Source organism: Teleopsis dalmanni, chromosome X, assembly GCF_002237135.1.
Source record: "Teleopsis dalmanni isolate 2A chromosome X, ASM223713v2, whole genome shotgun sequence".
NCBI classification, from domain to species: Eukaryota; Metazoa; Arthropoda; class Insecta; order Diptera; family Diopsidae; genus Teleopsis; species Teleopsis dalmanni.
The window spans coordinates 69,140,779-69,154,839 of NC_051848.1; the positions used below are offsets into that span (position 1 = coordinate 69,140,779).

Sequence of the window (14,061 nt, forward strand, 5' to 3'; positions counted from 1 at the left end):
TAATAAATTTGGATTACACTCTTACTTTTAAGCGGACTGCCTAAAATAAAATATCGCATCGCAAGTAGTGGAGGTACTGTACAGGTGTAGTTACTGTACAGAACTTCTATAAATGACGTTTAGACCAGGGCTGCTCAACCCGTAATACTCTTCGCTCATTACAGGTGGAATTACTGTACAGAACTTCTATAAATGACGTTTAGACCAGGGCTGCTCAACCCTTAATACTCTTCGCTCATTACAGGTGGAGTTACTGTACAGAACTTCTATAAATGACATTTAGACCAGGGCTGCTCATCCCGTAATACTCTTCGCTCATTACAGGTGGAGTTACTGTACAGAACTTCTATAAATGACGTTTAGACCAGGGCTGCTCAAACCGTAATACTCTTCTCTTATTTGTTTTTTTTTTAATGCGCTTCAGTATACCAGGTAGTGCAGTCCATTTTAGGATGCATTTATTTTTTTACAATCCTGTTGTGGGTTTCCATTATTTTCAATAGCAAACGAAAACAAAGAAATATAAGTTTTATTTTTCCCTAAAATTGTCAAAACTAACCAAACACTAACAATAAAAACCACAGATTAACACCACTGTTAATATCAATCTTACCCAATCTGACAGAACTTGGGGTTTGAAAAATGGCAATAGCGCGTGGAGTGTTAGAAGTTCGCGAGAGTATTCGGAAAATGTGAGTTTGGATAGGATAGTGAATTAGAGTAGCGCTGTAGAGCAGGATAGTATAAGAGTACTTCACATACGTAGTACGGTCTGCTCCCAATAGCTCTGTACAAATGGAACAACTAGTACATTATCTAAAGAATGAATAATTTTACAGATAAAATAATTTTTATTTATAAAAAAATAAACTTAAAATACGTTTTTGATATACACTCACAAAATTTATTTTATTTAATTACTTTTATTAAATTAATTTAATTATAATTTTGTTTAATTTTTTATAACTATGTATATAGCATATATAAGATATTTTAAATAAATTTAAATTCTCAAATAAAAATATAATATATTTAAAAAAAATATAATAAATTATAAAATATCATAGTTGTAATAATATATATAAATTTTATTAATTTACATAAATTCATCTTGCACCGGAAGATTAAAACTATTGCTGCACTTCCATACGCTCATCTCCTGATGTACCCAGCACTAAGAAAAAATGTAGAGCAGATCTGATCTCCATTGTCGCTTATGTTTCTTAGCCAAAGTCTCATCGTTCGTATCTTGCACTGGAAATAAATAAATTGAGTTAAATTGACTGCGTGTGATAGACACGCGCACTTGACTAAAATTGCAAATTTATGCAATAATCTGCAAAAAGATAGTAAACAGAATTCAAAACCGATTTGCATACGAAAATAAAAGAAAATCACTACTTTTGTGTGCTTGTCGAGACACAAAACAGCAAAATATTTTACATCTGTGAGTATCTCAAAGATTTTTTAATTAAAATCTGTTTTGTTTGCAATGCAATTGGTTTTCGTTCAAATCGTTTACTTGGCATGAATTTGATTTGCATGAATAATTAATAATTTAGTTTTTTTTAAAATTTTATTCACTTTCATATCATTTATCTGGTAAATTTTTTTTCGCAATTTGCCATTTTTTGTTAGACACATTAATGTATGATCTTAAGATCATCCTTAATTTCTAGTTTTACATGTCATAATTTTATTTGTTCTAAAGTCTAACCATATAAGAAATTCATTACTTATGGCCTCCAATTATAAACTTCTTTAGATTTAGTTATCTTAATAATTAATTTTTATCTTTCTTAAAAACTTTATCTTAGTTTTAAATATTAATAACAAAATCTTAGCTACAATAACTAAAGAGGAAATTTAAGATTTCCCTCTTTAACAATGAAATATAACTACATTCTTCAAATATATTATATTCTGCAATATTTTTATAATCAACGATGGGAAATCGCAGTATATCATTCTTAAGGCAGCGTTCCAATGATCATTACATTACATAGTATTATAATGGATCTTTCTTAGGGCAATGTTAGGTAGTAATGGTAATGGGCTTGTAATGGTAATGGGCTGTAATGGGCTGTAATGGGCTTGTCAAAATTGGTTCTTTTGGGCTTTGAAGAAAATGCATGTTATGCAGAGTGTCACAAAAATTGTAGTAATTTGCTGAATAACACTGATTTGCCTAAGTGACGAGGAATACCTGCCTCACCTGCTTGTACCAAATCAAACAGCGTTCTAGCCGGAACATTTTCTTCGATTCGCACGACATGCCCAAACAACCGAAGCCACTGAATTTTTATGCGCTTAACTATGTCAATGTCACGATATAGCTCATACAGCTCATCGTTCCATCCAATTCCATCCATAGATCTTCCGAAAAATTTTTCTCTCGAATGCTCCTAACGCCTTTCCATCACTGTTGGTAATTGTTCAAACTTCTACACCACACAGCAGAACAAGCATAATAAGAGATTTGTAGATAATGATTTTTGTTTGTCGAGAAAGAGCTTTATTTCTCAATTGCCTACTTAGCCCGAAGTAACATCTGTTGGCAAGAGTGATTCTTCGGTGAATCTCTAGGCTGACATAATTCTTGATGTTTACGCTGTTTCTCAAATAAACAAAGTTTTTCACAACTTCGAGCTTATATTACTGTCAACAGTGATTGGGTCTTAAGACGCTTAGGAGATTTGTTTGTTGACAGAAAATAATTTGTTTTGCTTCTCTTGTTTTTCTAAATTGAAAAATGCCGCACTAACGGCATCCGCGCTGTTCAGGCCAATGATATCAATATCATCGACATACGCAAGCAACATCGCACTTTTGTAAAATATTGTCCCAATACGGTTTAAATTTGTTGGAGATATTACCGTTTCCAACATTAGGTTACAGTAGTCACTCGACAAGGAGTGACTCTGTCTGAAACCTTGTTTGGTATCAAACGGCTTGAAGAGGTTCTTCCCGATTCCAACAGAGCTGGTGATGTTGCTCAACAACATTTTCCATAGCCGTATAAGTTTAACTGAAATACCAATTTCAGACATAGCGGCATAGAGAATGCTTCTCTCCGTAGTGTCAAAAACAACTTTGAAATCGACAAATAGATGGTGTGTCGATTTGTTTTTCTTGCTTAACTTTTAAGAAAAACAGTTTTATTAAATTTTTTATTGGACTTCAATTTATGTTATTATTTTCATTTATATTATTTATAATAAGTGGATGTATATTATTTATTAATTACATATGAAAAAAAAAATTGTAAAATTACAAGTCAGGATGATAACGCAAATGATCTATAAATTAATATTGTTTATCTATAATATCTTAAATTTGGCATGTTATACTTCACATCACAACAATATGCTTATATGTAAGTATTAATATGTCTAATTTTTATTTTCTAACCATATTAATGACGGTCTCTGTAGATTCATTGACTTATTTTCATGAAATGTCTTAGCACCCAACGAAGCTCGTATTTTTCTTGAACTTTGATTAAATTATGTGAGATACAATAACTAAACAAACCTACTACTGCGTTGTGTATACATTTTTTAATTATTGTTAATAAAGTATTTTAGCACCAATTATTTTGGATTACATATCAATTTTTAAATCCACACTTATTTATTAGTAAAGCATGCTTTTCTTTAAGGATATTTGTAACTTAACCAAATAATAAAAATATACCTCATAAATGTTCAACATCAATGTACTGATTTAATTAATGTTTATATTTGTTTTAATTTTTTTTATTAATACTAATTGAATAAATGAGTGGTCCATGCGACGATCGAAATAATATTCATTACCATATGTACATATAAGTATGGCATTGTGTTAATTAACATCAATGATTAACTAATTGATATATAGTAAAATGCGTAGAGCTGTCAAAGTAAAATAAAAAATTAAAAAATATATATAGGTATGATATATAGAAATATTATATAAATATAAACTAATAAATATAAATGTATTGGTGTTAAGACTTGGAATAAATCTGAGATACATAATTTTATTTATAAAAAAGCTTTTCTGCTTTATTTGATCTTAAACAAATAAGTAAGTAAGTAAAGGTTTATTAATTTATCGCTATTACAGATATGCTTTTATAATACAATGATCCTAACAAAGAGTACATAAAATAGATAGATAGATTAACATAATTAGATTATTTGAGACAATACCTATTAACCTTTATGTGCTCGGTAGTCTACATTTGTAGCATTTTGTGAGAAAAAGTCTTATAAAAACGAATTTTGCACAACGACAGGGTGCGAGATTTTTAGTAGTTTCCTAAAAATCAATTTTAAGTTAATTTTAAACTTAACAGCATCAAAACAACAATTTATTAAAGCCCTAGACCCAACTTTTCAAAATGATCATCTCCTGGCCGGTAGTCTACATTTGTAGTCACCATATAATTTGTATGAAAATTCATATTAAATACCTATGTAACTCAATATTTTTTATTTCCAACGTGCAGAAACATGTTCCTTTGTAATTTATTTTATTCTCTGTTTACTTGTACATACTTGTGCTGCATATTTGTGCTTATATGCATGATTTTATGGTTTAGATCGCAACAATAGGAGGATTAGGAAGCGCAGTTCATACTGACCATCATACAAGTTCCAGCTCAAGCAATGTTTTTGTTGGTGCTGTAAGTGTTGCGATTGGTTTCTATTCTAAAGAATCTGACGCCGAGAATGAAATGATACTTGGTGAAGAAGGTGATTCAGAAATATGAGCAAGAATAAGGTGTATTATTCGAAATAAATTTCGATTATGTGATGAATGTCAAAGAGACATGGGTCGTTGTGCAGCATCTTGATACATTTGTGTCAAGAGATGATATTGTCTGGTTCAAAACTATACCTAATCAAGTAGGTCGCACTACTGCTCACAATGAGTTTCATGACACTACTGTTGCTCCAATTCGAGCGACTAAAGGTCTAATTTTGTACACCGTATTCGATACTTGAATAAATTTTGAAAGGAACAAACTAAAAAGCCAGGAAAACTTTTCAAATAGGGAATGAAAAAAACCCTAATGCAAAGGAGAGAATGTTGAATACTGTAACCGGCATGAAATCAAAATCGTTAATTGAGCTTCTAGTGCTAGGTGGTGTAACCAAATCAAGCGACGAGGATACGAATATGTTGTGGAGTAAGGAAGCAGTTTGTTATTACCGTGCAACAATGTAGAAACCCATTTCAAAGAAATTTTACATTTTATTCGGTTTGACATTCACCGTACTAGAGCTGACTTGTTATTGACTAGGCTGCTCTCATCTCTGAATTGTAGGCTGAGATGAATAGCCATCTCCGTATGTAATACCAATCTTCCGGAGAAGTAACAGTAAATAAGCATCTATTTACATATCGTGATAGACTAGATTTACCCATTATATTCCATCAAAAAGTTTGATTCGCTTGTGATGCGAAGTAGTTTTATCCTCTCAATAGTGAGGTTTGTACTGGAAAGAACTCAAATGCAAATCAGGCAACTATTGTGGAAGAGAGTAACATTTGAAAGAGAAAAACTACGCGAAATATTTGCAGTTGGTGCATAAAAACCAGTGTGTGACGTACAAACAGTCACATATTCTTTGAGTGAATGTTGTTCCTCAAAAGCTACTTAAAACCTTTTCACCCAAATTTTGTATAATAATTTTCATAATAAATATGTACAATTGTCTGTAAAAGTAAAATAATCTGCCTAAAAGTGTTTTTTTAATATGTTGGTCTAGATTTCTTCATAACATACTTACTTGCTACAAATGTAGACTTCCGACCGGCAACGTAAGAAAAATATCCCGAGCACATAAAGGTTAAGTTGTCTGTCTTAATTAAAATTTAAATGCGATTTGAACATAGTGCAATACTAATATAATGCTATAATGATGAAGAAATTTAAAATTCAAAAACCGTAAAAAAGGATATGAGAATTAGATACATAATATATATAAAAATAATAATAAAAAACGAAAAGAAAAAAGTATATTATTACTAATAACAGATATACATAATATAAGAGAAGTGGTACGTTAAAAATTACACGTCGAAATCACTCGCCACACTGGTTTTGCCCCAGTGAAACCATCTAATTTCACATAGGATAGGGCAGCGTCCCATGAGACGAATGATGTCTTCTTTTTCGTACATATTGCATAGGGTGCAGTAAATATTAGTTGTTTGTGCGTATGGGACATAGTTCAGCCTTATCAGTTCTCTCCTTGCCTTGAATAATAATGATATCGTCGCGGTGTAGATTATACTCCAACATCTTGTATGTATTTCTTGTACTGCTTACACGTACTTGTGTTTCAAATTGGGTTCTCGAGCTAAGGTCAATATTTTGGAGTATTTGTGTTTGCCATTGGCGCCACAAAGCTGTTTCAGTAAGATAAGGGGAACTGCTGTATTCCTCAGCAAGTACATCCCATTGAGCAAAGAACTGCGATCTGAATTGGAGTAGGTGATCTGGTATTTTCATTGATATAGTCAAAATGCAGTTGTAAGGTGATTGTATATAATATTGGTAGCCCCTATTCGAGATGAATTGCATAGGATGGTATATTTTAAGTGTAATTCAAAGCTTATATATCAAAAACAAAACTGCGGTTTGGGATAGTAAATATCTATCAGAATGGTTTGAGTCAAATCGTGGTGTCAAACAAGGTTTTAGTTGAGATGTCAATATTACTTAGTTTCAAAAAAAGACTACGCTTATCGATGGTGTCAAAAGCCGCCTTGAAATCTACTTAAAACATATATAATTTGCGTTTACTTTGGAGGAACTCATTTGCAATTGACGTCAGCACAAAAATACTGGGGTGATATGTTTCCACCCAGTTGGTTAGTCGGGTAAGAAGAATAGAGGTGAATATTTTTGTTATTACACTAATAAAAAAGATACCTCTGTAATAAGATGGATCGCTTACATCGCCTTTTTTAAATATGGGAAATATAATGCTTTTTTTGAAACTATCAGGAACGTTCTCTGATTTTTCTCTACGTTCTCTCATTTTATTATATGTTAATAATGGACCGTACAAACTACAACATTATTATAAAACTTATTTTATTATATTTAAACGTTAAGTTCACATACCAAAAATTTTTCATTATTTTTTATTATAATATATAATTAAGTCTTCAAATAGGTATACAACAGTAATCAATCAAGTAAATATGATTCATAAAATCAAAAACATAAGAAAATTTGTTTGTATTCAGCAAATATATTTTGGACTTAATTAATAAAGTTGAGCATACTTACAAATCAATTAAATACCCTTTGACACCCTATACTCTAATTGATTCAGGCGTTACAAACTTTAAGATAAACATAGCACTCGAAAAATGGCATGTGACAAAATATTGAATTAAGAATGTGATCATTTTAAAAATAAATATAATTTATTGAAATAATAATTAATATTTTTGGATTTATTTTTATAACATATTGCATATGCATCAAGAGTCATCCAAAAGCTATAGTTATAATCCTATAATAAATAGATTTTTAACGTCCGTTTTGAAGAAAGAAACTAAATTTTTAATATAAACTATTGGTTTTAATAGAACAGTAGTGAATTGCAACAACAAATTTTTTTTATTATTTTTAATTAATTAAATCTTTGGCTGACCATACAATTGTTTCGAGTATTGCCAAATACCCATCAGCAGTTATTTTGAAATTATTTCTTATATTTAAAGATTCGTGAATAATTTTTTGAGTACCAAGGGTTGAACTCGTGCCCTGCCAAATTTGAAGCTCAGAGTCAGCGTTGATTAGGCAACTGACCCAAAGCCGTATTTGACTTTATGTAGTTATAATCTTTATATTAAGTATTTTTACTATTTCCATAACTGTGTAATTTTTCATTAATAAATTTCTTTTTAAAATTATATTGATCAAATATTCTTATTAAAAAATATAATTATTGATTAATAATAACAAGTAGTCTAATATTATGTTCAAACAAACTTAACATTTAAAACTGCTTACTCTCAGTATATTGGCATTACAATGCTGAAGCACTTCAAAAACATTCGAACTCGTATATATAGACCAAAAATTATAAGTTTTCGAATGCTCGAAGATTTTGAAGATACTTGAGCTGCAAAATATTCAATTCTGCATAAGCACTTTTGGACATCAAAATACCTAAAATTTTGAACAGCTCGAATTATATTTGAAACTCTAATTAGAATTTGTAGCATATTTTTACAATTATTCTTGTGTATTCCTTATATAAATACAGCAATTTCTATATATGTTACAACCCATTCATTGTCTTCAAGTTATACGTCACCGTTTTTTCTATAGTTGCTTATTTAACAACTTCAATTATCTATAACTCAAAACGTAATAGAAAAACTTGCTCAAATTACGACATCCCAGAAAACTAGCTCAGTGGATTAGAAAAATCGGAAAACCACATGAGTTGTTATTGTATAAGGTATGGATAATGTTTTTTTAAAATTTGTACTACATAAATACTTAACCTATACGATATTTCATATTGTCCTTATTCTTGATTCTTCTTCTTCTTCTTGAGTTAGTGCTAAAAAAAAAAATCATATCAGGCTAAAAAAAAAAAAATCATATAATTTATTTATCTTTTAGTTGATGACGGACCTTAAATCAGCATATCTTCCTGAGAGTCCAGAAGTGGACTTGAGGATTGTTAGGGTGGGGTTAATTAGCGTATCAACTTTAGTGAATAATTTTAAAGCTCTGTCTCTGATATATTTTTTCACTGAATCAATCCTAAGATCTCTATGTATGTCTGTTGATCTAATATACCATGGAATCTTAAACAGTTTTTTTAAAGTCAGGTTTTGAGCTATCTGTAATTGCTTTAAGGTAGTATTTGAGGCTTTGCAATATGTAACAGATCCGTACAGTAGTGCAGGTCTAATTACTTGCGTATAAAGTAACTTTCTGTTTTTAAAGTTGAAGTGATAATTATTAAATAGCGGCTTTAATAAATGTAGAATCTTAGAGCACGGAATAGCCGTTTGTATTTCAAATGTTTAAGCCAATTGAACCGTTTGTCAAAAGTGACCCCCAGATATTTTATGTTATCCTCCCACTGTATCTACGTGTCGCAAACACTCACTCTTGGAGGATGCTGTCTTCTTTTTCGAGTTATAAATATAGCCTTGGTTTTGTCATTATTAATTTTAATCTTCCATTTTTGGAAGTATGCCACCATAAGGTCTATATTTCCCTGTAAAGTGTTGCTTACATTTATGGCATCCCGATTCGAGTAGATCAAGCACGTGTCGTTTGCGTAAAGCGCCATTGACGTGGGACTTAAGGTGGGGATGTCTGCTGTATATATATTAAATAATGTGGGAGACATAAAATAAAATATAAAATCGTTTTAATTCTTTTTAATTTTAATATCCAGGCTACTGTTCTTGAAAATATAATTCTAAAATCAATAAAAAAATAGGTAAGCATGAGATGAGTCTTTTTCTAAATAAATCAGATTCTAGTAAATCTGAATGTGATATATCATATATTTAACTTATGATTGCATTGATTGAAAGTTCTATCATTTCCAAAGTAAAAGAAGGCCTTATATAAACGAAATATAATTTCAGCAGACGTAATTTAGAAAAATATCTCCACACCAATGTGTTGATAAGCCCTCAATATATCCGGTTACCATTTATGCTATAAATATGCGATTATTTCTTTGTGCTTAACTCACAAATATGTTATACGTTATATACTTCTTTTATATAAGTCACAGTAAACGATATAGTAGATTAGCAAATTAAAATTTCGCTTCTTTCTTTGTTTATGTTTTATTATTAACATTATTTTTGATTCTTAAATGGAATTACAAAAAATCCAATTAATAACTTAAGGTTCATAAGCAACAGCACACGTTACACTTTAAAGAAAGCAGAAACACTGTAAAATTTTATTGCAAAATATTTATTAAATTTGAAAAATGAAATTATTTAAAAAATTAATAAACTATTCTTTAAGTATTGCAGTGAAACTATTTTTTATTTGAAAATTCCATTTTTTTTAAATTAATAATATTTTTAACAACTGGTGGAATTACGAAAAAAGCTTTTAAAAAAATATCGACACGTTTTGAATATATAAATTAAAAAGTTAATTTTATTTATCCTCTGTTTTTGCTCTTCTTATATCCATAACTAGCGGTACTACGTCCGCCAGGTCCGTAAACTGATCACCATTTTGATCTTTGTTTCTGAAAAATGGGCTGCATAAAGGTAATAAAGAAAACCAATGGTTCATGATTAATAAGGCTTCGTAAAACTGATGTGAATAGTCTCTTCAATGTGAAGCAGACAGTGGCGCTAGTCGAAAACGAGACGGTCAAAGCGATATATTAGATTATGCAATTGTCCTAATTGGATTAAGCAAACTTACGAACTAGTTCAAGATTTTATTCGAATGTACTCCTTTATTCGAAGAGAAAAATCTATTGATATTGAGAGTTTAATATAATATAGTTTATAATATTGAGAACCAATTCGCTTGTATGCACAAAATTATATTAATTCTTCTAGTTTATACATTCCTGGTCTTTATGTTTTACAAAGAATATGTAGCCAGAGTATGTATGTATGTATGTTATTGGGAGAGCGATAATATCTTTTTTGTGTGAAATTATATTTTATTGACTTAAATTACAAAAATTTGTGAAAATAATCAAAATCAAAATTTCAGAGTCTATTCAATATAACTCGATGTAGGCCACCTTTTGCTTAATGAATGTGATCTTCCAGTATTTTGGCCCATTCCTGATCAATGACTTTCTTTAGCGCATTCATACTGGTATATTTTTTAGTCTTTAACTTGCTTTCCACCTCGGATTTGCATCTGGCGAAATCGAAAACCATTGTGATTTTTGTAACTATTCTTGGTTAACGCGAGCTTTATGAGACTGTGTCAGGTGTTATTGGAACGTCTATGATCTACGATTGAAATATTTGCGCGCTCACGGCTCTAAAGCAACTTCTAAAACATTTTCCCGAAAATAAACCGCATTAACTTTGACACCAGACTCGATGATAACGATTGGAGTGTGTCCAGCGGCGGTCACAGCTGCCCATACCATTACTTGAGATGGAAAAGAAAAGTTACTTCGGGTGGTTATTCGTAGTCTCAAATTTCCGGCAGTGAAAGGCAGAGCATTCAGTAAACACCATCATTTTATGCAGTTAGAGTTTATGAATTATTCAATAGGGAAATTTTTCTCATCAGAGAACACAATGCTTGGAAATTCGTCACGTTCGTGCAAGCGTAACAACTCCTTTGCTCTAACTTTTTGTTGCTTTAGTGTAAGATCTTATAGTTTTTGGAACTTCTAAGGCCTTACTTTGTGCTCATTTTGGAATATGCGTCAGATGTTTCACTGGTATATTTTCAGTTCTTTGACCATTTGATTACCACTACGATGTGGATTTCGTTTAGACTTCACTTTCCGAACAATTTCAGGTGATGTAGCTGGTTTTTTTTCGTCTTGCTTGTACTATTATAATGATTTATGGTACGATACACAAACATTTTATAGCTGGTTGTGATTTTCCAGGCAAATATAACGCAATCAGACTATTACGTTTGAATTTAATTTCAATTAACTTTTGTTCTATAAAACTTAGACGGAAATGCGTATGGTAAACAATATAAACAGCTGTCATTTATGTGAATTTCACGTAGTTGGCAATATCAGTTTGACAGATATATCTGTTACCTGTTGGTAACACTTCAATAATCTAATCTGTATATATAATGCATGATATAAATATAAGCCAGGGTTAAAAAGTTTAGTTTATGCATATATATATATATTGTTTTTTTTTTGTTTTTAATATATAAATTTCGTCTTTGACAAAAGTTTTGTTAAATCTTTGAGAAGTATCATAAATGTATACCATAGAGCTTTGATAATACATCTTAAGTGTTTTTATTGGTTCCTTTGCAGTATATCACTTTCTTTGTAGTAATTTTTTATTTTTATGTAAAATCGCCTAATTTTTCACTTAATAGTAGCACTGCTTACAAAAGTAATAATAAATATATTCAGAGTCTGGAATTCCTATGTATACATATATATAATATATATGTTTTTATATTACTACAAAAAAAATAGTGTTGAGTAAAGGTTGATAATGGAAAAGTTTGGGAGTCTCTGCTTTTTATTAATCAATTTCAGTCGCTATTATAATAAGAACTATTTCTTCCAATATTAATATTTTTACATAATTATCTACTATTTATTTAAACTTATTAAAAATTATGTATTTATATATATAAGCATATATAAGTACCCGGCTTGTACTGCGTTCAACAAATTAAATTACTGTGTTTTGTATGCATATCTTGTTTGGAATTTTTGTTTCTATTTTAGATTTTTAATTTGAATTTTTTCTTTTATTTATTACATTTATAATATTTAAATGTATAATTGTTTTATATTTTTGTAACTTTGAACAGAATTTTGTTTTTCTATTACACAAGTATTTTATATTCTGACAAAGGAAATAAACTACAGTTTCGTTAATTTTTAAATTAATTAAAACATATGTTGTGTACCCATCGACAATGTCAAATCTTTAATTACGTCCTATTTTAATTGAACTTATTTATATATGAAGTACAATATTGAATTTCAAAAACTCATTAAATTTTTTAATTAATTTGTGTTAAAACAAATATGGCAAATTGGTTTTTATAAAAAGAAGTATGAATTTATTACGTATTTTTAATATTAAAAGTAATATTTTTGAACAAAATTTTTAAAGCAAGTAATTAAACTTGTAAATTATTAAAATTGTAATTAAACGAATCATTTTTTTTTAAAATATCCTCAGTTTACATAACTTTTATTTATTTCAAGTGAGGATATCTGAGACATAGAAATAGACAACTAGAAAATATGTATGTAACATTTCTAAAAATCATATTTTTATTATAAGAACATATTTTGTACAGTTTTCTATAACAGTTGCCTCAGTTATAGCCTATTGCAAAATCTAAGAATATCTAACGAGATGAGATCTAGATGAGTTTAGCAGCAGCATGACATATACCTCGAATATGTTATGCTACTTTGTGGTTCGCATGATGCAGTTTACAAAAACTATCGTCATATAAATGATTAGATGATATATTCATTCAGTGTAGATTTCTATGTATATTCTGCTAAGGTGTTTAAAACACCTTAATTTGCCTAACTTAATTTGTTTAGTCTTATTGCTTACCGTATTTCATTTTAAACTCTCCAGAATTCAGTGAGATTGATTTTACCTCTCATAGTGAATTAAACTGTTTTTGTACTATTGTTAACATCATAGAACGATTTGTATTACCGGTGCCTATTTTGACTAGGCAATCTGCCCTTTTATTACTTTCGTATTTCTCATAACCTAGTACTTAAATAAAGATACAGACTATTATTTTTAATTAACAGTAGCAGTGCTTAAGAAATTGATAAAAAAAGGTTTTAACAACGTATAATCTATTAATAAGGACATATATAAAAGCAACAATGCTGTTGTTTCATAAATATAAGGTCATACATTAAAAATCAAACTAAATACAAACAAAAATAAACACCTCTTTCAACCGTCAGACCGACCGTTGTCGGAATTGTGTGTCCGACGATCTGTTACCAGACCTCTACTTTTTCACCGTATTTTCTTGATGTCTGCACTATTTATAAGCCTACTTTTTGATTCTCCTTTCTAGGTCTAATAATGTGAGCCATCTATTACAGTAAAAGAAGGTGTGCTCTGTGTCGTAACAGTTTCCGTTCCCATAAATTCTCACGGGTAGATTCGCCTTTCCCATGCGGTACAGGTACATGCAAAAATATCCACGTCCGGTCAACATCTGAGTGATATAGTAATTTGTGTCTCCGGACTTGCATTTGAGCCAGGTAATTATATTTGGTATCAGTCCAACTGTCCGTCTTACTTCAGTGTTATTGTTTCATCGTTATTGCTACAGTTCGATGGTTTGCTCCTGATTTTCTCTTGCCATGT

The 14,061-nt window shown here is 30.1% G+C and overlaps 1 protein-coding gene across 3 annotated transcripts in view; it reads left to right on the top strand.

Annotated features, from left to right (window-relative positions):
* LOC119688121 overlaps positions 1-14,061 on the top strand; it is a 50,946-nt gene that overhangs the window by 13,498 nt on the left and 23,387 nt on the right. The window contains exon 2 of one of the 3 annotated variants that reach the window (XM_038102773.1): positions 1,124-1,447. The exons of the other annotated variants lie outside the window; for them this stretch is intronic. The gene's annotated coding sequence lies outside the window, so the exon portion shown is untranslated. The remainder of the gene's footprint in view (positions 1-1,123; positions 1,448-14,061) is intronic. 3 annotated transcript variants of the gene reach the window in all.